A 26,936-nucleotide genomic window follows, 5' to 3' on the forward strand; every position below is an offset into this window, starting at 1 on the left:
GAACTATTTTTGAAGTTCGCACCGCTATCCATCAAAATCGGGGTAATAATGTACATACTGTAAATGAATCTACAAGGTTATGGTCTTGTGGTAAATGGTCCATCTACCACATGCCTTGCTCACATGCCATCAAGTGCTTTCAACAAGTTGGTTTAGGTGTAACCAACTATGTTAATCAACAATATAGTATTGCGAAGTACCTAAACACATATAGTGGGAAGTTGCAGTCAGTGGGTGCTGAGCATTATTGGCCGCTTGAACCATTTAAAATAGAGTGTAACAAGTCTTATTTGCGTCGAATACAGGCGAAGAAGAGAACACGTATACGAAATCAAATTGATGTTAGTGATACCGTTTATGTGCGCAGATGTGGTATATGCTCGCAAACAGGACACGACTGCCGAAAATGTCCTTTGGGTGGCAACAGTAATCAAGCTCAGGGTGGGTGTTCTTCTATTGTGACTAACTATCAATGAGTTTGTGTTGTAATATTTAGTTGTTTTGTTTATGTTGCAAGATTTATAAAATAAAATTATGTTTGTTAATTATGAGTTGAATTTCTCTATTTCAGTTTTTTAATGATAATAAAAAAATTATATATTCTGAAGAACTTGAAACAGCATTGAACTTTCATAAATCTGATTAATTTATAACTGTGTGTTGTCTTGTCAATCTGAAAAAGCTGCCCAACTGACATAAAGCTGTTTCGTACCCGTTAGAACATATAACATGCAAAGCATAGCGTGGGTAAATATTACGTTATATCTATATATTGCACGGTTAAATATTACGTTATGTGTGTGTGTTGTCTTGTCGATCTAACATAAAGCTGTTTCGTACACGTCAGATTCGTACCCGTTAGAACATTTAACACGCAAGGCATAGCGTGGTTAAATATTACGTTATGTCTATATATAGCGCGGTTAAATACTATGTTATGTGTGTTGTTTTGCCTATAAATGACGAGCTCATTCTACATATTTTTTTCACTCAAAAATAGCTAATAGTAAATCTTCCTTGAAAAGGAATTTTTTTAACAGAAAAATATCTCAGCCTATTTATGTCCCAAGGTGCAAGTGCGAAAAAAAATGCCAGATGCAAAGTTGTTGGGATAATGGTGCAGTTGGACGCCGCTTCTGGGAATGTTTGAACAAGTTTAATAAGGTTCTCGACGAACCTATTTGCGATTTTGAGGTATGGATTGATGAACCTTGTCATCAGGAATACTACAAAGGATTGTTGAACGATCTTAATGATTTGTGTTTAAAATAGTGGGAACGTGAAAAACAACTTAAAAAAGAGGTTGTGGAGTTGAAAGCGAAACTTAAAGAGGTAGAAGAAGAAAAAAATAAGTTGTTAGAACAATTTAAATGGTTGGAGCAGAGAATAATGGGCGGCAGTGACTAAATGTATGTGTTTAGCGTATCAATTTATCTTTATGTGTGTTGTCGTGCAATTTTATTAGTTGTACTGAAGCATTTTTTATGTTAAGTTGCTATGTCTGTGTTTGTGTTGTAGTATTAAGCTAAAGTAGTTGTAATGAACTTTATTTTCAGTCATTGTAATGGAATTTTACTTCTCTACGATTTGTGTTTGTGTTGTAGTACGAAACTAGCTAATTAACGGAGAAATAAAAAAGTAATGCACATATTATATAAAAGTTGTTGTTAATGTATATACAAAAATATTATTTACATATAATACAAAAAAAAAAGAATAAAATCAATGTGTCCTACATCCAGTGTGCTTCAACGCAGTCGCTGGCCTGAGGCGCATCACATCCCTCCTGGGTACGCTATTGGGATCGTCATCATCAAGTCGCCTCCTTATAGCCGGATGCGCCACTGCATGATCATCAATGGTGCTGACAGGATCAGAAGAAGGGGCCGTTAGTCCAGTAGAAACCCACATAAGAATAAAAAGCTCAGAATAACAAAGTATATAATAAGTCACAGCAATTTGAATTGTCGTACCACTATCTCGTCGGGCTCCTGAATGTAATCATCTGTTGCAGCCATGTCAACATCGCGTTCAGCCTTAAAAAGGAAATTAACAAAGTTACGAAAAATAAAGACAAATTCTAATTCAATACTATCAAAACCATACCTGCGAACGTGATGATGAACCATAACTCAGTCGGCGCCCACTATGTAAATCTCGGGTCGGCCGCTCCTCAACAACAGTAGATGGGCCTGGAAAGTATGTATCCCAATACACTCCAGAAAGGTGCGTGCTCGTGATCAATAATTGACCTGACGGGGTCACCTGCGAAGTCCCTAGAGTGAGATCCATTCCAAAGTTGTATGACGACATGTCCGTCTCATGTAGACCACCCGGTAGATCGACAACAACATAATCAGCAGGGGCCTTAACGCCCCCTTGCTGGGGACCACCTCCTCTCCACACACCGCCACGTCGTCTGGCACCCCTGCCTCGTCGGGCACCACCACCTCTTCGGGAACCTCCACCTCGTCGGCCACCACCACCTCGTGCCACACCAGGGCCTCGCTCATACTGCTCTGGCTCTACATAATCAGGCATGTATGCCAAATGTTGATCCTCCCGGGCTCGCTGCAGTGTTCGGGCAGCCAACTTTTACAAATCGATGGCTATAATCCTGCAAGGCGTCCGCATGATCGCCGACATAATCCTGCATTTGCAGTCCCATCTGATAGACTGTGTGTAGTCCAATAGCATGCACAATGTATAAAATATAAACTACATATATTGCACTAAAATACAGTTATATAATAAATAATAATAGAAACAATACCAGGGCCTCGTGTCGCCCCGACGTATGGAACGTACCGACTGCCAGCCAGATTAATAGGGTTCCCGATAAAAATTCGGGTGACGTGCCGGTACCAGGACATATACCTCTGAAGATCAACCTCCTGGATATGTGCAGGTGGGGGTGGAATCATCTGATCTCGATGGTCCTAAATATGGATCTGCGCCGCTAACCATGCCATAAATGCGTTGTCTGCCCTGCAACGATCATCCCTTTGATAATGTGTAGGCTCCCATATAGGCCCCCTCGGTATATACTGCGGGTGGCCAAACTGCCGAAATACCCGCTCCGAGGCATGATTCTCCACAGTATCAAGGCATATAAGTGGGGCAGAAGTGCTCCAAATCAATCGGTCGGTCGAGCAATAAGGTGGCAGGGAAGTTATCAAATTGTCATTGTATGGCATCTAGATGAACTATCAAATAAGAACATGAAACGTGAGTATGCACAACATTAAGTTAATCTACACCAAGTAAGTTTAGGTACATATTTACCTGTGCGCCCTCCAGCAGATCCAACACATCCCTGCAGAGGGGGAGATTATGATGAGCATCATACTCTCGTGAAAGTGTACGGAGGAGAACCCACCTCCTGGCTAGAGGGAGAAACGAAGGTGCTACAGTAGGAGGTAATCGTGGTCGCGGTGGCTGAAACTGCAAGAACCGCTCCCAGGCCCAAACCTAACATACAAAGTTGACGTAATGTTTAAGATAAAGTCTAACTAGGTAGAGTTGGAACTGATGAACACTTTATTTGAATATGTTGTCACATGTAGAAGCGGCATAAAACCACAAAGATCTCTCTGAGTGCCCATGCTCGCCCGACACATCTGCCTATACATGTAGCCGAGAATAGTAGCACCCTAACTGTAATAGGGTAACTCATCTAGCAGCTGAAGATGATGCAAAAATCTCAAGCTGACTAGGTTCCCCAAAGTATTCGGGAACAAGACCCCTCCAAATAGAAGAAGCAACAACAACCTCGTATACTAGGTGATATGTACCTCCTCTGTATCGTCGGTGATATCGGGGTGGAGTAGCTCCAGGTGCTGTCTAATAGGGGTCAAAGTCAACCGACTAGCACCCAACGATGCAGTCTCGTCCTGTGGACTGAAACCCATGAGCTACTGTAGCATGTCCAAATAAGCATCATGCGACATAAATCTCATAGCAATAGGCAGTGAAACGGGCATGCCATCAACGGGCAGGCCATATAAAACCTCAACGTCCTGCGGCGTGATGGTAGCCTCGCCAATGGGCAGGTGAAAAATGTGTCTCCGGTCGCCACCGCTCAATCAACGCCGTGATCAAAGCCCCGTCAACCTGTATCCGCCCAATCTGAATAATCCTATAGAATCCCGTGGCCTGGAGGCGATGAACTACACGCTCGTGGAGAACTCTGTGCCTCAGAAAATTCCACAGGTCGTTCACTCTCCTAGCACAGAGAGTATGGGAAAGTAACTCTCCCTCCCATATATGGGCGAACCTATGATCGCCCTGAAGCACTAATAGCTCACGAGAGTAAGGGCCGGGATGTATAGGCGCGTCCATGTCGTCAACTGTAAATTAAACAATATTAATTGTATGTTTATTATTTAATTGTACAAATTATATATAACAATTAGGTTTCAGGCTCGATATTTGAGGCCCAGTAGCACCAACTTATCATGAATATTTATGTGTGTCAAATTCAATTTTTTGATAATTTTGTGTGTGTTTGTTTTATAATTTTGAGTATTTAATTGTACAAAGTATATATAACAATTTGGTTCCAGACTCAATATTTGAGGTCCAGTAGCACCAAACTATCATGAATATTTATGTGTGTCAAATTCAATTTTTTGATAATTTTGGGTGTGTTTGTTTTATAATTTTGAGTATTTAATTATGCAAAGTATATATAACAATTGCGTTCCAGACTCGATATTTGAGGACCAGTAGCACCAACTTATCATGAATATTTATGTCTGTCAAATTTAATTTTTTGATAATTTTGTGTGTGTTTGTTTTATAATTTTGAGTATTTAATTGTACAAAGTATATATAACAATTGGGTTCCATGCTCGATATTTGAGGCCCATAGCACCAATTTATCATGAATATTTATGTGTGTTAAATTCAATTTTTTGATAATTTTGTGTGTGTTTGTTTTATAATTTTGAGTATTTAAATGTACAAAGTATATATAACAATCTACCATTATAAAAAATACTTAAACTACAAGAATTCTATGCTAAAATACTATACAATTTACTACGCTAAAAGTTTTTACATTTTACTACGCTAATAAATAAACTAAATATAAACAACAAATACATTTTAATCACATAACATTAACAAAAATACATATAACATACTAGTTTCGCAAATTAAACACAAAACGACATGGAAACACTAATATCTAAATTCGGATATTAACATAAAAAATTAAATCTCAATTTTACATTTTTTAGAACACTAATATCTAAGTCCGGATAAATATAACATACTAGTTTCGCAAATAAAACACAAAACGACATGGAAACACATTCAATAGGCAGTGATATACATTATTATACAAGTTTGGACATAAAATAAATCGAAATACCTCGATTTAGTGATTGTTTTGTGTGAAAATTTGAAGACGAAGGAGTTAAACCACAACAATACAATGTTCTGCTACGATGTGGGACCTATGTTCTTAACCTTTGTGTGACGGGAGGGGCCCACAATTTTTTTAATAACGGGCAGTGGGGGGGGGGGGACCAGAATTGGGTTTTAAAAAAAATAGGGGAAAGGGTGGTGGGGGAAGAAGACGAAGGACATTATTTAAATTGGGGTATAGCGTATGAAAAAAATGCTATATATAGCGTACAATAACAAGACGCTATATGTGGCAGTCAAATCGTCAGACCATATAGCGTATAAATAAAAGACGCTATACCTTAACGGCAGACGTTACCGTTAATGTATAGCGTCTTTTTTTTTGCGCGCTATATATAGAGTCTTGTTTTTTTATAAAGATATTGTCTGACGTATCTTAATTAATAAGATTTTAAAAATAAATTACATTGAAAGATAAAAACAACGCCTCTAACTTAATTAATTATTATATAGATAAAAATACATGTATTATAAATAATACAATAAATTTAAACATTAATATGGACAATAGAATTAAATAAATTAAAAGAAAAAGAGAAAAAATATATAAATAAATAATTTCAATGTAGAAATATTTGGAAGAATAAGACTTGTTTGATTTTTGAGAAGAAAAAGTATTTTAAGTAACGATGAATAAAATTTACATTGTGGTTAAGTCAAGTGACAAACTACTATAAATTCACTTGGCAATTTAAGATAATATTAATACTAATACTTAATTTAAATTAATTATTTTTGAATCTGAATGAAAAGAAAGTGAATATTTTTGTAAAGATATTGTCTGCCCTATCTTAATTAATAAAATTTAAAAAATAAATAAATTAAAATATAAAACAATGCCTCTATCTTAATTAATAGTAAAGATAAAAATATAGGTATTATAAAAAATATGATAAATTTAAACATTAAAATGAACAATAGAATAAAAGAATAAAAGTAAATAAAACATTTTACTACAAGAAAACAAAATATTTTTATTTATAATGTATTATAATAGAAGTAACAGACAAGAATATGATAATTTTAAGTTATGGGTAATGCATTATGGACAAGAAAATATGAGTAATTTTAGGAGACTTCAGAAATTTTTGCTTTTTATTAATATTTGTTTAATGATTATATATAATTTTTATCTGAAAGATTAATATTTTAAAGTTATTTGCACATAAATCAAATAACTCAAATTACAAGTTTGTGTCCGCGCATCGCACGAGACTAATATTAGTATAATTAAACAATCGTATAAGACTGTTTCGAGAGAAAAAAATGCAGTATTGATGCTATTTTTCCCTTGCCTTCTCATCAATGTTTTTCTTACATAGTTTAGTACCTTTGTAACACTAAATTAGTATAGGGATACAGATGAACGACAATTAGTTTGCCATATTGCAAATCTTATAGGAACTTGGAGTAGAAAGTAGTTGATTTATGGACAACGTCAGAGAAAGAGAGAAAAACATATGTTATTTCCGACATTATTAATATTTTCTTCAATTTGGACAGTGAAGGTAGTTATCAAATTATATTTAAATAAGAATTATGATAAAAAATATTCGATCAATGCCCTTCAGGAATATTGCCCCTTTGATGTGAGGTAATAAATTTTATTTCTTTTCTTCACAAAATCCAAATTTATCTCTTTTATCCGTTCTTATAAAAAAATGATTCATAAAAATCACGTTAGAATATGATTCATTTTCCTAGACTTTAGTTAACCCATACTAGCCATTTTCACCCGTTTGGACAAATATAAGAATGGATAAAATATTATTTTCTTATAAGTTTGAGTGAGTGACTTATTAAATGAAGAACATGTGAATTGTCTGTTAGCTTGCCAAGAGGGTTTCGAGATTGAAGAGAAAATTTGTATCAAGTTTGACAATTATGAAAAAGGAGAACAATTAGTTCATAGAACATTCCATCAACTTTGATAAAAAAATATAATAAAGAAAAATAAGCGAAGTATAGCTTATATCTAAATATCAATTGAAGAAGGGGGCAAATGGTAAATGGCAATATTCATGAAGCTCCGGCGAAAAGAGAAGATTACAAACAAGTTATTTTGTGATTAAATAATTTTTTTTTCTTTTATTAAAAAGGTTGTTATTAGGTTCATTGCGTTGACAATTGAAGTTTAAAAAAAATGTCTAATATACCTTAATAAGATATTTCACAAGTTTGATGAGTAATATATTTAAGATTTTATGCATGAATACTAATACTAGTAAGAAATAGAAAATAAGAGATGAGAGTTAAAGATAAAGACTCCAAACTAGGGATAACGTGGCATTCAACCAAGCATTACAAATTTAGATCATTCGCTACGCTACTCGTCCTTTCTTACTGCCAATTTCTCTCTGCTGTAGCTGTAGGGAATACCCTCACCCCCTTTTACCCACCCACCCTACAATTACAGTAATCTTCACCCCTTTCTTTTCAGCCAACTCCTATTTAGCAATATAAATCGTTGAAGCTTTTTAACATAAACAAAAATATTTCCCTATAAAATCATCACTACCCACCGCCCTCCTCCTCCGCCTTACTCCGCCGTCAAAAGGCCATGAGATGGTGGGACTCAGTGTAGTACTCGAAGGTTATAGAGATATTAGTTGTACTGCTGCTACTGCAGCTGGTACTACTATAACTGCTTCTACTTATTGGCAAATTGTTAACAAAGCTAGTATGGTTATGAAACCTACTTCTCCGACCACTCCTTCTTCTCCTTTTTCCCGGCGTAAATCTCCGGCGGCGTGTGGGTTTCTCGATTCCTGTTTCCTTTGTAAACAGAAACTCTTACCTGGAAAAGATATCTACATGTACAAGTAAGCTTTACACTGCTCAAATTTATATTCATCTAAACTTCTATTATTTTGAAAAGCTTAACTAAATATGCAAAATTAATGGGTCCAGTGATTTCTGCATTTAATATAGGGGAGAATGGGCATTTTGTAGCGTGGAGTGCAGGTGCAAACAGATTTTTAAGGATGAAGAAGAGAGTTTTAACACAAAGAAAAGAGAGAATATGAAATCTCAAGCATCTAAATCTTGTACTTCTTCTTCTTCTTCAACGACGTCGTCTTCACGGAGTAGGAAAACGGCGGCGAGAAACCGACCGAATGGATTTGCATACTGAAAAGAGGAGTGTACTGTCCGAGGAAAATTTTGCTGCTTTCCAGTTTTGTCCTCGCCACATTTTGTAATGACTATGGTGTCCCTTTTTTTATTTTTTAGGGTTTGTTTCTTGGTATTTTTAATTTATTAGTAATTGTAGTATTAGTATGAAAATTGATAGCCAACAAACTGCTGCTAGTTTTCATATATCAGCCCCATGGGTTTTGGTGTCCAATCGCCAGATAACCAAATGGCATTAAATTACAAATAACGGAAAATTTTATTCTGTGTCTCACATTAGTTGTATGAGACAATTTTTTTATCTCATGATTTTGTAGATCCAAATTTTTGTGGACTGTATAAGATTATTATCTTTTGATTTTTATTCTCACCACTTGACTTAACTTGTCTGTTAAGGCTGAAAAAGTGTCAATATTAGTAGTTAATTAAATAATCGAAGTTCTGAATATTTTGAGATTGTCATAGGATATGGTTAAGAAATATTGGGTGATTAATGAAAAAATATTGATAATTGTTTTCTCGGAGTTAATAATGAAATTATACTGTAATCGGATCGTAATCTCTTGATCATTAAGTTTTTTTCATTAAAGTATAATAAAAGGTAACAATTTGGAGTTATTAACTAATAAGTAACCAAAGCTAAGAATATTTTGAGATCCTCAAAGGACAGGGTTAATACTAAAATATAGAGTTCATTCATGGGCGCACGTGTGGGGGGCATGGAGCACTAGATAACAATGAGATGCTCATTCGTTGTTAACTTTGCTAGTTTTGATGCGCATTTTAGTGGTTGCAAGTGAGCAGTTTTTTAACTTTTTTATAATAAAGTTATCTATGTATAACCTGTATGTTACAGATTTAAACCGTGGAATCAGCCACTAAAGATTTATTTATCAGTTTTAATAATAAGAATTTTATTTAATTTAATATAATAAACAAAGTCCATTTTGTACTACCACTTAAGTCCGTAGCGTCTAATCGAAATTCTATATCGCTATATTAATTTTTATGTTTCAGAATATTCAATATAATATTGAACAATTACTACCACTTGGATCTGAAACCTATATGTTGATGCTCACGATTTTGATAGCCATACCAGTGATTTGGAGGAGATCTCTCGAAAAGTATTTAGTGATACCTGTATTATGTTAGGCTGCCTCATATCCTCTTGAAGTGTGACTCTTCCTCATATCCTGCGCGAATATGAGATATTTCGCGCACCGAACTATCTTATTTTGTGTTTAAGTTTATACACTGTCTGAATAAAAAAATCCATGTTACATAAAGAACATTTACATGCAAACCTTCATTAAAAAATGAGATTTAAAATATTAAAAACTAAGATCAGTAATTTGCTGTACTTTTTTTATACTAACAATGTATATATAATTTAAATACATTGTCAATTCTTTATAAACAGGTAGGGTTGGACGGGGCAGGAAATACTTAATATAAGATAAGAGTAGTGACCAACAGATTACTAAGATTCGAATTTGTGACATTTCATTTGGAATTAGTTGTGATATATTGAAGATTAGAATGTCTGATTGGAATTATAGAATCATAATCAATTTGGAAAATTGTAATCGATAGGTATTCTGGCCGATGCATGCATGTTGCCCTTATAATACTGGTATTTCGTTTTATTATTCCATTTTTTAAAAGATGGATACGTGGACCAGTAAGTAATTTTTTAAATCAAGGTGTGGACCAGCAAGTAATTGGATATGACTGGTTATTAAAGGCAAATGGAAAGGGATAGTAGGAACCAAGAACTCAGTAATACTCGCTACTTTTTCTTATTTTTCTTATTTTCTGTTTGAGTTTAATTTATACATGTACATCAAAAAAATTTATATATGAGGTCATCCAAGCGATATGAACATGTAATTCTTCATAAAAAGTGGAATTTAAAATCTTAAAAATAATATAGTTACTTGTTAGAACGGATAAATTTTGCCTAATAATATAAATTTCTACATCAAAAGATATGTACATAAAAAAAATATATTATTAGGTCATACAAAAAATATGAAAATGTAATTTTTCATAAAAATGGGATTTAAAAATTTGAAAATAAGATAGTTATTTGTTAGAACGGATAAATTTGACCAGATAATATTAAAAAATTACTTTTACTTTCATTCTCAACTTATTAGTCTTAGGTGTCTCCTTCTTCTTTTCCACGAAAGATCATATCGTTGTTAGTTGTTTAATTTATACTTTTTTCTTTTGAAGGATAAAAATATCTTTTGTTTCCCCTTAGATTGTGGTATAAATTGCAATTCCCTCCCCACTCCATTAGTGTACATTTAAATTTAAACCAGACTTTCACGTAGATATTCATATGGTCTTTTTACTGCTGATTTTCATTATTAATTAAAAGAGGAGAAAGCGCAGATATATAAAGAATAATTCTTGGATAACGAAAGATACCAACTTCCTAGAAAATGACATTCTTTCATCTTTAAAATTCAAGACTAAGCTTTAAATGCTCAATATATATCAATATTGCGATGGTATAAATATGATCTTTCACTTCCCGTTTTAATGGGAATTCGGATTAATCGGGGCGAATGTGAATACTGGATATCATGGAAAATCAAAAAGAGAAATGCTCAGTACCTATAAGTGTATCCTTCATTTTCATATAATAAGTATTACTTATAAATCTTAATACCACTGAAGAATATTACTCTATATTCTATCAAAGCTTATGCTTTTGGCTAGCAAATGCCATTGAGAAAATAAGAGGAAAAGCAATTAAAACAAAAGACAAGAAAGATACATCAGTCGATTCTAGTAAGATAAGTGTTGAATTGACTAGCCAGAGGAATACCACCAAAGGATGTGGTGTAGCGGATGAGACTGTTCTTTTCTTAACCAGATATTTCGGGTTCGAGCCCTGAGTATGGAAAAATTCTTGGTGGGGAGCGCTTCCCCCCAAATGGGGTCTTACGTGACGCGAATATGGATACAATCGGGCTCCAATTTTAATACCGGACATCATATGGAAAACAAAAAAAACTAACTAGAGGATTTATGGCTTCACACTGATCTTTTTTTCCCCATGTGATAATCTCATGTGAGATTCCTATTAAAATAGTTGCATGAAGCAAGGCAAACTCATCTTCCAATAGAAATGAACAAGTTTTCCAACTTTCTTTTCCTCTCTACTCACGGAAGAGCATATTGACAATCAAAATAGCAATAATAACAATTACGTCTTAACCCGAATAAAAAGAAGAGAATCGCCACAGACTAATAGCCCGACAGACAGTGTAAAACCAATTAATTTATACTGTAATATATATCGACCGACAGTGGGGCAGCTCTAGAATGGTACACCCGCCAGGACGCCAACAGGTGGTACACATGGGACAATTTGGCTCAGGCCTTTTGCTCGGCATTTTTAGTACAACATAGACATTATACCGGATCGCCTGTCCCTGACCAAGGTAGAAAAGAAGCCCAGTGAAAGCTTTAGAGAATATGGATTTCGATGGAGGGAGCAAGTTGCACGGGTCAATCCTCTGATGGAAGAAGATGAGATGGTTGAATACTTTCTTCAAGCCCTGGAGCCTACTTACTTCGGCCATTTGATCACATCCATTGGTAAGCCTTTCAATGATGTGGTAAAGATGGGAGAAATGGTGGAAGAGGGACTGAAGTCAAGTAAGATCATGAGCTATTCTGCCTTAAAAGCCACAACACAAGCAATTCAGAACGACACAGGAAGCTTGTTGGGTCAGAAGGAACATGATGATGTTGTCATGGTTGTCTCAGGATCACAACATGGCCAACGGGTCCGCCTCACCAATATACTCAACCTCGACCCCGACCCCAACCCCAAACCTATCTCCGAGCTCCACATAATCCACCTTAGTACTATTCCCCTAACAACGTCTGGTCCTCTGCCCAATCACTGGGTCACTTCTTATGGCGAGCACCAGCACCGCATAATACTCTTTCGCCTTTACAACATTTTTAAGCACCCAAAAATCCTAGGAAACAGGGGCATAGAGGGGAACAAAGGCAAAGAAATAGTTTTACGCCAATCGGAGAATCCTACACAAGCTTGTTTGAAAAGTTAAAATAGTCTGGCCTAATTGAGCCACTCCTCGGATCGTCTTCCTTTTTGTGACAATTCCATTAGTAGTTCTAGACCTTTTGAATTTTTGTACTCTGATGTTTGGGGTCCTTCTCATATTCACTCATTTGATAATTTTCGATTTTATGTGATTTTTGTGGATCACTATACAAAGTACACTTGGTTATTCCCATTAAAGAATAAATCAGATGTTCAAGGAGTATTTGTGAACTTTCATAGAATGGTGAAAACCCAATTTCACCTTACTGTTGGCACACTCTATTCAGATGGGGGTGGAGAATACATAAGATTAAAATCTATCCTTACACAGCATGGCATTCAACATCTCACTAGTCCTCCCTACACTCCTCAAATTGTTGGAATAGCTGAACGCAAGCATCGACATATCATAGATACTGCTCTAACTTTAATGCACCTTGCGTCTGTACCTTCATGTCTTTGGTCATTGGCTTGTCAAACAGTTGTCTACCTTATCAATAGGATGCCTACTCCATTGCTCAAACTTCGTTCTCCTTTTCAATGCCTCTTTCACACATCCCCTAATCCTTTGAAATTAAGAGTTTTTGGTTGTTTATGTTACCCCTGGTTAAAACCATATAACAACAACAAACTTGCTCCCAAATCAAGACCTTGTGCTTTTATGGGATACTCACCTTCTACAAATAGTTATGCATGTTTTGATCTTTCAACCTCCAAAATATTCATCTCAAGAAATGTCCTCTTTGTGGAACATATATTTCCATTCAAAAATAATCATCTAGGTCTTCCCAGAATAGAACCATCACTCTTGCACCAGTAGATCCACTCCACAGAACCAACCAATGTTTCTCCAGTACAAAACCAATCAGATATTGCCTTTGAACCTATCTCATTGCCTCCCTCAAGTAACTCTTCTTGTCAGGAGCCACCCATGGAAGATTCACCAAGCATATCATTGCAGGATGATGCTTCACTTTCATTCGAGGTACGATCTTCTCCACCTTATTCTTCTTCTACTCCTACGCCTCTTCCCTCTTCTTCTACCACAAAAGTGGTACCTCTTCCTCCCTCAAGAATGGTGATGAGATCTCAAAATAATGTCTTCAAGCCCAAACAAGTTTTTAACTACCTTGTTGTCTCGCCCAACAAAACACTGACACTAGCACCTCACACGTTTAAGCAAGCAAACAAATATATTGAATGGCATGATGCAATGCAGGTTGAATACTCAACTCTTTTGAATAATGCTACTTGGTCTCTAGTTCCTCCAACTTCATCATAAAATGTGATAGGCTGGAAGAGGGTGTTTTGCGTGAAACACAATGCAGATGGATCAATCGAACGCTATAAAGCGCGTCTAGTTGCAAATGGTTTTCATCAAAGACTGGGTGATGATTTTCATTCTACCTTCAGTCCAGTCATTAAACATACCATCATTCGTCTAATTATCTATTTAGCAGTGTCTTCACGTGGCCCTTACGATAACTAGATGTCAACAATGCCTTTCTCCAAGGCACCTTGCATGAAGAAGTCTATATGCAACAACCTCCGGGATTCATTGATCATGTTTATCCCAATTATGTCTGTAAACTTCATAAATCCATTTATGGACTTCGCCAAGCTCCAAGAGCTTGGTATACAAAGCTCAAGAACTTTCTTCGTTCATGTGGTTTCAGCAAAAATCATTCGGATAACTCGCTGTTTGTCTGGTGTCAACACAATATCCTTATCTTTGTTATAGTGTATGTCGATGAAAATGTTGTCATTGGTTCGTCAATCAAGCATGTCGACCACACCATCAAGTTGTTGGACAACATGTTCTCTATCAAAGATCTTGGATCTTTGTATTTTTTTCTTGGTGTCGAAGTCATTCCACATTCAGATGGTTTCTTACTTACTCAAAGCAATTACATTGCTGAGCTATTAGATGAATTTCACATGCTGGAAACAAATGGTCCAATCTCACTTATCCTTGAATATTACTCCCTTTAATTAATTTTTACGATATAATTACTAAAAGAAGAATCAAATAATTTTTACTACAAGTTTATGTTTATTATGAAACTAATAATGACTTATATATTCATACTTCCAAACGCTCATTACATATCTTTTTTTATTGTTGGCTAGATGCTATTGTAAAAATAAATGAGAAGTTAACCAAAAGCTAATTACCCTAAATAAGACTATAAGAGAAGCAAAACAAAAGCATTTCTCGTGCCAATAATCAAGCAAATAAACAAGATTCAAGAAGAATTTGTTTCTCTTTAGGTAGGCATTTTCAAAGAGTCCAATTGATATAATTCCGTACTTTTGGTGGAATCATTTGGGCCTTGAACTTTTTGCCAGTTCAGTGTCTTTTTGCCCTTTGCCATTTTGGTCCGCACGGCTCTCCCCTCGGAAAGGGACAGTTTTGCCCATCTTTTGTCTTTTTTGGACTCCAATGTTTATACATCTGATGAGAAGTCATTTTATTTGTTTTTACTCCATTTGCTCTAATTTATGTGGCTTTTGACTAGAAACATAACAAGAAACAAAGAGATTTTTTAAAATTTATAGGCAAAATGCATAGTTTACCTATCAATCTTATAGGTAAATCCTTATTACACACCTATTCGGCTAAATTTTTACATATCCAACCTTTCCCAAGTGTGTATAAGCCCCCCCTCCTCCCCCAAAGTTGACCAGGTCCATTAATAGTTCATACGGTGTATTACACGTGCTTGACTTACCATGACCACTATAACACCCGATCCATCTGTCTAATAAACCTATTACATTACCCGACCCACTCCGATTAAAAGCCTAAGTGCAAATAACCCCAAAACTAATTCCCTATTTATCGACTCTTTTTGAAAGTGCTGAAAGAGATCCGTCCAATGCATGTGGATATGATTTACATCGGATAATTTTTCCATTCACATGAGGTTAATTTCAAGTCATTCAAGTAAGTATGCATATTTTATCCGTCCAGTGCATATGAATTTTGTTTTTTGCTATTTATCTTTACCCGATTAAGGGTTTCATTCTTTTTTGAAGGGGAATCCTTTGTCATTCTCATTAACAAATTTTGTGGTTGGTTTATTTTTCGCATCTGAATTGCGTTTGGCCGGAAAAATAAAGAACCCTATGTCGGAATATTACATGAAATTGGGACTCTATTTTTTGAACCCTTCGTTACCGTTACTTGCTCTTAGTGGTAGTGTTTACCTGATACCTTTTGCTTATAGTGGCGATAGTGAACGATGTGAGAGTAAGGTCATGTCCTCGGGTAGGGCTGGGGGTGGGGTCCAGGGGTGGGAAGGGGGTAAGAAAGCCTCTAGACTGAGAGTTGGGTCTTGGAACATTGGGACGTTGACGGGGAAGTCTATAGAGTTAGGTAAGATTCTTCAGAAGAGGAAGTCAACATAGCGTGTGTTCAGGAGACTAGAGGAAGGGTACTAGGGCACGAGATGTAGACGGGTTTAAACTATAGTACTCAGGAAGCGTTGGGGGTAAGAATGGGGTAGGTATTTTAGTTGACAGGGACCTTAGGGAGCTCTTGGTCGAGGTTAGGAGGGTAAATGATAGGTTGATGAGTATTAAACTGGTAGTTGGTGGGTTTACTGTAAACGTGATTAGTGCATACGCTCCTCAGGTAGGTTTGGACCAGGAGATCAAGAAGCAATTCTTAGAGAATTTGGACGAGATGGTGCGTAGTATCACGCACATAGAGAAGTTGTTCACTGGCAGAGATTTCAATGGTCATATTGGGGCTAGTGCTAGGGGTTATGATGATGTGCATGGCGGGTTTAGTTTTAGGAATAGGAATGAGAGAGGTAATTCACTATTGGAGTTTGCTAGAGCTTCCGAAGAGGGAAGAGCACCTGGTCACTTTTCGGAATTCAATGGGCAAGACTCAGATTGATTATCTTCTCTGCAAGAAATACGATAAAAGTTTGTGCAATGATTGCAATGTCATCCCAAGTGAGCACCTCACGACCCTACATAGGCTCATAGTTATGGAACTGGAGATCAAAAGGAATAAGAGGATGAGGGCGGGGTGCAGGAAACCTAAGATCAAGTTAGGGTAACTTGACCAAGGACAAAGCTGAGGAGTTAGGAGAGAAGTTGTTAGCTATGAAGGCCTGGATGAGTAGGGGGCGCGTCTAGTATATAGTTCACAACTGCGAATTGCATTAGGGTAGCTGCTAGAGAGGTCTTAGGGGTCACGAAGGGCTCTCCTAGGGGTCATAAAGGGGACTAGTGGTGGAATGGAGAGGTTCAAGGTAAAGTGGAAGCTAAGAAAGCTGCTTATTTGAAGCTAGTGAAGAGTATAAACGAGGAGGAAAAAAGGACTTATCGGGAGTGTTATAGAAAGGCAAAGAAAGAGGCAAAATTAGTAGTTATGACGGCTAAGAACACGGCATTTGCTCGTTTGTATGAGGAGCTCGGGAGCAAAGGCGGGGAAAAGAGGTTGTACCGATTGGCCAAGGTAAGGGAGAGGAAAGCCAGTGAGTTAGATCAAGTCAAGTGCATCAAGGACGAGGATGGAAAAGTGTTGATGGATGAGGCATTTATTAGGAGAAAATGACAGACATACTTCCATAAACTGTTAAATGAGAAGGGGGAAAACGCATTGTGCTGGGTGTGTTGGAGCACTACGAGAGTCAGTAGGATTTTGGGTACTATAGGGGATTACGGTAGAGGAGGTGGAAGGGGCGATGCGTAAGATGTGAAGGGACAGAGCGACGGGGCCCGACGAAATCCTGGTAGAATTTTGTAAGAGCGTGGGGCAGGCAGGTTTGGGTGGCTCATTGGGCTGCTTGATGTTATTTTTAAGATGAAGAAGATGCCCGAAAAATAGAGGTGGAGTACGATGGTTCCGCTTTACAAGAACAAGGGTGATATCCAAAATTACAACAATTATAAGGGTATCAAGTTGTTGAATCACACTATGAAAGTTTAGGAGAGGGTGGTAGAGGCCAGGGTGAAGAGGTGCGTGTCTATTTCCGAGAATCAGTTTGGATTCATGCCGGGGCATTCAACTACGGAAGTGATTCATCTGGTAAGGAGATTAGGATTTGCATATGGTGTTTATTGACTTTGAGAAATCATATGATAAAGTCCTGAGGGAGGTCTTGTGGAGGTGTTTGGAGGTTAGCGGCGTTCTGGTAGCATACATTAGGGTGATTAAGGATATGTATGATGATACTAAGACTCGAGTGAGGACTGTGGGTAGTGACTCGGAGCATTTCCCTGTGGAGATGGAGTTGCACCAGGGATCGGCTCTTAGCCCATTGTTATTTGCCTTGGCGATAGATGTACTGTTGCGACACATACAAGGGGAGGTGCCATGGTGCATGCTATTTGCCGATGATATACTATTGATTGACGAGACACGAAGCGGAGTTAACGTGAGGTTTGAGGTTTGGAGACAGACCTTGGAGTCTAAAGGTTTCAAATTGAGTAGAACCAAGATAGAATACGTGGAGTGCAAATTCAATGATGGGACCCATGATGCAGACGTAGAGGTTAAGTTTGATGCTCAAGTTATCCCCAAGAGAGCGAGTTTTAAGTATCTCGGGTCTATTATCCAGGATAACGAGGCGATTGACAAAGATGTCACACATTGTATTGGAGCGGGATGGATGAAGTGAAGGCTTGCTTTTGGTGTTTTATGTGATAAGAATGTATCGCCAAGACTTAAGGGTAAGTTTTATCGAGTGGTGGTTCGACCGACTATGTTGTATGGGGATGAGTGTTGGCCAGTCAAGAACTCCTACGTGCAGAATATAAAAGTAGAAGAGATGAGAATATTGAGATGGATGTGTGGGTGTACCAAAAGAGATATGATTAAGAATGAAGCTATCCAGGACAGAGTGGGAGTAGCCTCCGTGGAGGACAAGATGTGAGAGTCGAGGCTGAGATGGTTCGAACATGTTAAGAGAAGAAGCATTAATGCTCATGTCAGGAGGTGTGAGAGTTTAGCCATGGAGATTTTGAGAAGAGGTCGAGGTTGGCCTAAAAAATATTGGGGAGAGGTGATTAGGTATGAAATGGCGTTGCTTCAGCTCACTGAGAACATGACCCTTGATAGTAGGGTGTGGAGGTCGAGGATTAAGGTAGAAGGTTAGTGGGTAGTTTTCAGTTGTTCACCGATAGTCTTAGTAGCATGCATGTCCCTTTATATTCTTAGATTTTTATTACATTATGCGGTTTTGTTCGCCTCAGGTATTAAATTCCCCGTTGCTATTACTTAGTACTACTTATCCTTTATCTCTCCCTTTTTCTTTTCTATTCCTTCTTTCTTCCTTCCTTGCTTTCCTCTTTTTCTTCTTTCTCTTCCTGAGCCGAGGGTCTATTGGAAACTGTCTCTCTACCTACATTAGGTAGGGGTAAGGTCTACGTACAAGCTACCCTCCCTAGACCCTACCTGTTGGGATCATACTGGATTTTTTTTTGTTGTTATTGTTATTGTTGTTGTTGTTGTTGTATTCTGCTCTTTGTAAATAGTGTCTAATTTTAGGGTTTTTCTAGTTTTTTTTATTGTTACACCTGATTTGAATATGGTGAATTGCTTTGGCTTTATGTGTAACTTTTTGTTTCATTATTCATTACTGTATGTGAGAGTGAACTCTCTTGACCCTTTTTGCAGGGAAAATGTCTTTTTAATTGATTATGTTTAAGTGGTATCATGATGGGGTGTTAGTTCCTGATATTTTTACTCATTATGTGAGGGGAGGAGTCAATCATTGACCTTATATGTAAATGTGGATATATTATTATTTTTTGAGCTTATGGATTACACTAAGCAAATGGGGTTAAAAAATATTGTTGAGTTGTATATCTGTCCCATGTACAAAAGTGATAAGTTGGTAAATATACTGGCTGATAAGGATATATTAGACATTTAAAATGAATCGGAGGACGGGGACACCCTGGACATTTATGTCACACATGTTGCCCCTTTAATGGTAATTGACATAAATGCTACTGGCCAGAGGTTGGTAGGACAAATAGTGAGGCTGATAAAGTCACTATAAAATTAGAAGAGCAAGAGGGAGAACAAGCTCAAGAGGGAGGAACAGAGGAAGATGATGAAGGTAAGCTTGATAATGAGAATGACTCAGATTTTGATAGTTCATCTAGGTCTGAGAGTGGTGGAGTTGATGTAGATGTTCATGATGATAATCACTATGGCTCTGATGTACATAAAGATTTTAGGGAGTGCAAGGAAGTGTTAAGGAAGTATAGGAGGAAAAAGAATGAAAGCCTAAAGATAAGGGTGACATAAATCTAGGGGATGCTGGTATAGACCGCAGGTTTGATGAGTTGAGGACTGAGAGCAATGAAAAAAGGTATGAAGGATTAGTTGGAACTGATGAGCCATATTTTGGTTCTTCTGATGCTCAAAGTTTTGCTTCAGATGAGGAAAACGAGTTTGATGAAGAATACAAGAGAAAACTTGATGCAAAGAAGAGAAAAAGAGGTTGATATTTGATCCAATTGTCAAGAAAATAACATGGGAGTTGGGCCTTATTTTTTAAAATGTTACTGAGATTAGGTGGGTTGTATCCAGATATGCTATCCACAAAGGAGTTCAAATTGAAAAGAACATGCAAATGTGGTTGTCCATGAAATCTGTTTGCTAACAAAGATGGAAGATCCAATAATTTCAAAGTGAAGAGATATTGTCCTATCTATAAGTATTATAGGACCAACAAGCACGAGCTTTGCAACTCTAGAAATCTAGCAAAGCATTGCAGGGATAAAATTATTTCCCAGCCAAATATGAGGGGTTGGGAGTTGAAACATTTGTTAAGCTAGAACTAGACATGTATGTTTGTAGGTCCACTGTCCATGGAGTTAGGGCAAAGATTTTGAAGGAATTAATTGGAGATGTTCAAAAAGACTAAAGGGATGTTATTTAACAGACAAATCCTGGCACAACTTGTGTTGTGAAAAAAATAGATAATGGGGATGAAAAGCATGTGTTCCAGTCCTTTTATGTGCATTTTTATGCCATAGAGAAGGGCTAGATGGAAGGTTGCAGAAGAATAATTGGTCTACATGGTTGTTTCTTAAAAGAAATGTGCAAGGGACAACTGCTTGTAGCTCTGTCTAAAGATAACAATAATCAGAAATTTCTAATTACTTGGGACATTGTAGAGTGTGAGAGCACCTCACTTGGAGTTGATTTATCAAGTGCTTGGTTGATGACTTGATGCTGAAGGAAGGTAGATATCTCACCATTATGTCTGATATGCAGAAGATAATATTTGTTATGTTTGATTTTTTTTGTTATACAATGAATGAATTTTATATGACTAATGTAACTAATGCATTTTCTGACTTGTACTTGATGTTTAGGGTAACTAATTACTTGTTTCCTGACAGTGAACATAGGTGGCGTGTTAGGCACATTTTAGTAAACTGGTAAAAGAAATAGAGAGGGTTGGAAAGAATAAAATGCTTTTGTAGGTGTGAAAAATCATCATGTGTTGTAGAATTGAATATCCAAATAGATAACCTAAACAAGCTTGGTAATGGGATTTGTGAGAGCATACTTCAATTGTGATATTAAATGTGATGTAACTGATAACAACATGTGTGAAACCTTTAATGTATGTATACTAGTGTTTCGAGATAACATGGCTTATTCTATAAAATGTACTATTATGTGGAATGACGAGGCTGGCTATGAGATTGAGGATGGTCCATATAAGCATTGTGTGAATATGCAAAATCAGATAGCAATTGCAGATCATGGATGCTGAAGTGTATCCCTTGTGCTCATGCAATTGCTGTAATGCACTTCAAAGACATTGAGCTTCTTACTTGTATATCCCATTAGTACCAAAAATCCACTTACCTGAAAGCATACTCAACCTTTATCCAGCAAGTGCCTAGCATGATAATATGGCCAGCATACCAATTCACCCATTAAACCTCGACCTATTAAGAAGATGCCTGGCAGGCCCAAGAAGAGGAAGAGAAGAAATAAAACATCCTAAATCTGGCAAATTGTCAAAGTGGGGTATGGAAATGAGTTGCTCAAATTGTGGTGGTTATGGACACAACAAGAGTGGATACTCTAAGGATCCAAGACCTGCATGTTCTACTCCTACAAATGCTTCTTTTACAAGAGGGAGAGCTTAGAATATTTCTATTCTCGCTGCAGGTTTTACTCCTGCACAACCTACACCTATTGCACATAATTCTACTACCAAAGGAAGAGGTAGAAAAAATATTCCAGCTACTGGTTATGGTAGGGGAAGAGGGGTTGGAAGAGCTATGGAAAGTTCTGGGATTGGTGTATTTCAAGATGGCTCTGGGGTTAAGTCTTTTTTCATAAGTATTGTACAACTTAAACTTATGCACTTTGTAGTGATTATTTTTAATCAAATTCTTTTTTGAGTGATGATATTCAAAGAGTGGTTATAACTGGTCAAAAGAGGCCTTCGGCTGACGTTCTAGAGTGCGCTTAAAACCCAACCAAAGAAGTCAAGTGGAATGGCAAACCAGCCATTATAACAAGGCAACTCCAAAGAGCTGCTGTATAACATGCCAACCTCAGTCAAGCAAGTTCATCCTCTTAGCCGACCAAGAATAAGGCTAATTAGTATATTTAGCTCTTTATATGGTGCTAAGTTTGTTTTGATGTCTAGTATAATTTTTGAAAAATAGAATTGCAATCAAACTGTTAAGGTTGCTATGGGCAGCTAATATGTGTTATGTTTAATGTTGCTGAAGACAAAGATCTATTTTTTAATGTTGTTGAAGACAAAACGGCTATTATGTATTCGTTTTGATGTACTTTGTTAAATGTCTGATGGCATTTTCAGCTGGTAGTCTTTAACGAACACCTTTCTTTGTGAAATGGAAGCAGTTTGTGATTATCCTTTATATAGTATTTTCTATATAGCATTTATATAGCTTTTATATGCTATGGATAACAACTATCTTATATAGCTTGATGGCTTCTACTTATGAATGACAATTGATCACCAGGTGGTAGTCTTTAATGAACGAAAATTTATATAGCTTGATGACTTGTGCTTTTATATTGCTTGAACACTTTTTAGGGTAGTGGGCACCAAAATTCTCAACACTTTTAAATAAAATTATACAACTCATCACCTTAATAAATGTAAGCACGTAATTTTTGACTCATCGATTGCTCAAGCTATTCCAATATTTTATACATATATATTTGAGTTTATATTAATTTTTATAGGATTTTAATATATATATATATATATATATACACACACATAAGTACTTTTAATATTCATCTTATTATACTTTCTATTATTATTATTATCACTATTTTTGTTTAAGGGTTTTAGTATTTTTATAATATATTACTTTAATTCTATTAGGATTTTAATTTATTTATATTCACTTTTATTTTATATAATCTTGAAAATACCAAAGATAGTTTCATGCCATAATATAGTTTTTTTAATTAATTAGGAATGATTTCACAATTTCATAGTATATTATTATAGAAAAAAATATTAATATTTTTAGCCTTGTAGAATTAAAGGGACACTTTTAAAATTTTAACCCAAATTGAGGCCCAAAATCGGATCTCTTTTGAGCCCGATTGTGACGACCTGACCAGTCGTCTCATGAGTTACCGCTTCATTTCTCTCATTTCTGCTTCTTATTGCTTTGTCTATTGGTTCTATATGTAATCGTATTGGTTGGCTCGGGTTCGGAAAGGATTTGGTAAGGTTTGAGACACTTAGTCTCTTTTGAGGAAGCTTAAGTTGGAAAAGTCAACTGGATATTGACTTATGTGTTAGAGGACTCGGATGTGAGTTCTGATGGTTCAGATAGCTTGGGGAGGTGATTTGGAACTTAGGATCATGATCGGAATATGTTTTGAAGGTCCGGAGTAGATTAAGGCTTGAATTGACAAAATTGGATTTTCGGCGTTTTCCTGTTGATATGTAAGATTTTGATATAGGGTTGGAATGGAATTCTGAGAGTTGCAGTAGATCCGTTGTGTTATTTGGGATGTATGTGCAAAATTTCAGGTCATTCGGACGTGGTTTGGTTGGGTCTTTGATCAAAAGTGGAATTCGGAAGATTTTTGGAATCTTAGGCTTGAATTTGATGTGATCTTGGTGTTTTAATGTTGCTTGAGGTGTTTTGAAGATTGGTACAAATTTGAATAAGGTTATGGGATATGTTTGTGTTTTTGGTTGAGGTCCCGGGGGCCTCGGGGTGATTTCGGGTGGTTGACGGGGAGATTGGGAGTTTGGTGAATGCTGCAGATTTGTTGTTTCTGTTGTTTCCGCACCTGCAGATTTGGGACCGCAAGTGCGACGCCGCAAATGCAGAAGATTTGTTGCAGAAGCGGAATTAGGCTGGAAAGGCTAGAGTCGCACCTGCGTAGCGCAGGTGCGGGCAATGCATCGCAGATGCGATTTTGGTAACTTAAGTGAGGACCGCAGATGTGATGGTCTTGACCGTAGAAGCGGGTATTTGGCCGCAGATGCGAAATCCTTGGGCCAGAAAGTATAAATTGTTTCCTTCGCGATTTTTGAGATATTCCACCATTTCTAAGTCGGCTTTGGAGCTTTTAGACGATTTTTGAAGAAGGATTTCAAGGGAACTTCATTGAGGTAAGAATTTTGGACCTAAAACTCGTTCCTATGGTATTATTTCATGGATTAGGCTTGTAATTAATGGAATTTAAGGATCAAAGTATGGGGGAAACTAGGGCTTGGTATTGGAGGCCTAGACTTGAGGATTTGAGGGACCATTTGTGGTTAGATTTTGGCACTTTTGATATGTATGAACTCGTGGGGAGATGAGAAATCTATTGATGTGAATTTATCGAATTCCGAGACGTGGGCCCGGGGTCGGATTTTGGTAATTTTGGGATTTGAGTTGTAAATTGATTATTTTTTCTTGGGCTTCATTCCTTTAGCATATTTTGACGCTGTGATTCTGATTTTAGATAGATTCGACGCGAGTGGAAGCCGATTCGAGGGGCAAAGGCATCGCGTGCTAGAGATTTGAACAGATTGAGGTGAGTAATGATTGTAAATAATGTCCTGAGGGTATGAAACCCCTGATTTGCACATCGTTGTGCTATATTGAGGTGACATGCACGCTAGATGACGAGCGTGGGGTCGTGCACTGTTGGGGATCGTGACTTAGTCCATCCCGAATGACTATTTTATCGCACATTTGACTGAAAATTGTTTGCTATCATTATGTTTTGGGCTGAATGCCATATTTGGGCCTCGTGTCAACTATTTGAACCCTTAGGGGATTTGTATTGATATTTCCTCACTGTTTTGACATTATACTTGAACTCAGTCAAGCTATATTCTAATGTTTTCCATAATTCAGCCATGTTTACTCTACTCTAACACTTAAATGATATTTTGGGCTGAGCACTATGTTTTACTTTTGCCCGAGTGGCTGTGAGATTCTAACTGAGTAAGGCAGATGGCCTATGTTGTGAGGAAACACTGATTATGATTATGAGGCCGAGGGCCTGAGATTTATAAGCCACGAGATGGCTTATTGATATGAGGCCGAGAGCCTAGTGATGATGCCACAAAATGGCTTGATATTGCTCTTAGGCCGTAAGGGGGCCCTCCAGGAGTCTGCACACCCTCAGTGAGCACGGGTACCCAATGTGATGTGAGAGATAGCCCGAGGGGCTGGTGTTGTTCTATGATCTTGCCCGATGGGCGATCCTTTATGTGTTTATCTTTCCTATTTGCCTGCCATTTGCTTGCCATTTGCTTGCCTAACTGTTAAAAAGACATTTTATGAAGTGTTAAACTGAACTCAGTAATTTTACACATCTTTACTGCTTCACTGTTTTACCAGCTTTTACTACTTCCTTATAGCTTATAATGTGTCTTACGTGATTTCTTGCTTTCAGTTTTTATTTATGATTATTACTCATTGAGTTGGAGTACTCACTTTACTCCTTCACTATTTTACCAGCTTTTACTGCTTCCTTATAGCCTATAATGTGCCTTACGTGATTTCTTGCTTTCAGTCTTTATTTATGATTATTACTCATTGAGTTGGAGTACTCATTTTACTCCCTGTACCCCGTGTGCAGATTCAGGCATTGTTGATCCTACTAGCGAGGGCTGAGAGCTCTCGACAGATTTTGGAGTTCACGAGGTAGCTGCTTGGCATCCGCAATCCCGTGTTTCTTCCCCTTTATCTCATTTCTTTCTCTGTCAGTGATCCTGTAATAGTTTAGTAGACACTTCAAACTTGTAGTACACTGATAGATGCTCATGACTAGTGACACCCCGGTATCGGGCACTATTGGTTTTGTGTTCCACAAATTGTATTATTCACCGTATTTTGGGGTTTTATTATGTTAAATGACTTAATTCTTATTGTTTAATTGCTTAAACTGAAATTGGTAAGTGTCGGCTGGCCTTGTCTTCACGAGAGGCGCCATCACGACCGAGTTCGGGTTTAGGGTCATGACAAGTTGGTATCAGAGCCTAGGTTACATAGGTTTCACGAGTCATGAGTAGGTTTACTAGAGTCTCACGGATCGGTATGGAGACGTCTGTGTTTATCCTCGAGAGGCTACAGAACCTTTAGGAAAAACTTTATATTCTTGAACTTCTTGTCGTGCAAATTTGTTGATTTGAGTACTAAACTTCTGTTATTCTACTCTCTCACATATGGTGAGGACACATACTACCGGCCAGGATGGACGACTACCACTACCACCATCCATGGCCACTAGAGGCCGAGGATGCGGTCGTGGTATGGGCAGAGGTGTTGCTTGCAAAGCAGCTAGGGCAGCACCTGCAGATCCACCAGCCGCCCCAGTTCAGGATCATGTCCCAGATGTGGACGCTTCAGCAACACCAGCTCAGGAACCAGCTGTGCCCATTATGATTCTGGGTCTTCAAGAGGCCTTGGCTCAGATTCTATCAGTTTGCACTGGCCTATCTCAGGCGGTCTTAGTTACTGCCGCCCCAACTACTTCTTAGGCTGGGGGGGGCACTCAGACTCCCGCCGCTCACATACTTGAGCAGGTCGTGTAGGGACTTCAGACGCCGGGGGCACATCTAGCCCAGCCGGTTGCAGCAACTCAGGACTATGTAGTTCCTGCCATGCCAAAGGACGAGCAGCGTAGGTTGAAAAGGTTTGGTAGACTTAAGCCTCCGACCTTTAGTGGTGCAGAGGGCGAGGATGCCTAGGGTTTCTTGGATAAGTGTCAGAGGATGCTTCGTACAGCGGGTATTCTGGAGACCAGCGGGGTCACTTTCTCTACTTATCAGTT

This window comes from Nicotiana tabacum, chromosome 7 (genome assembly GCF_000715075.1).
Source record: "Nicotiana tabacum cultivar K326 chromosome 7, ASM71507v2, whole genome shotgun sequence".
Classification (NCBI taxonomy): Eukaryota; Viridiplantae; Streptophyta; class Magnoliopsida; order Solanales; family Solanaceae; genus Nicotiana; species Nicotiana tabacum.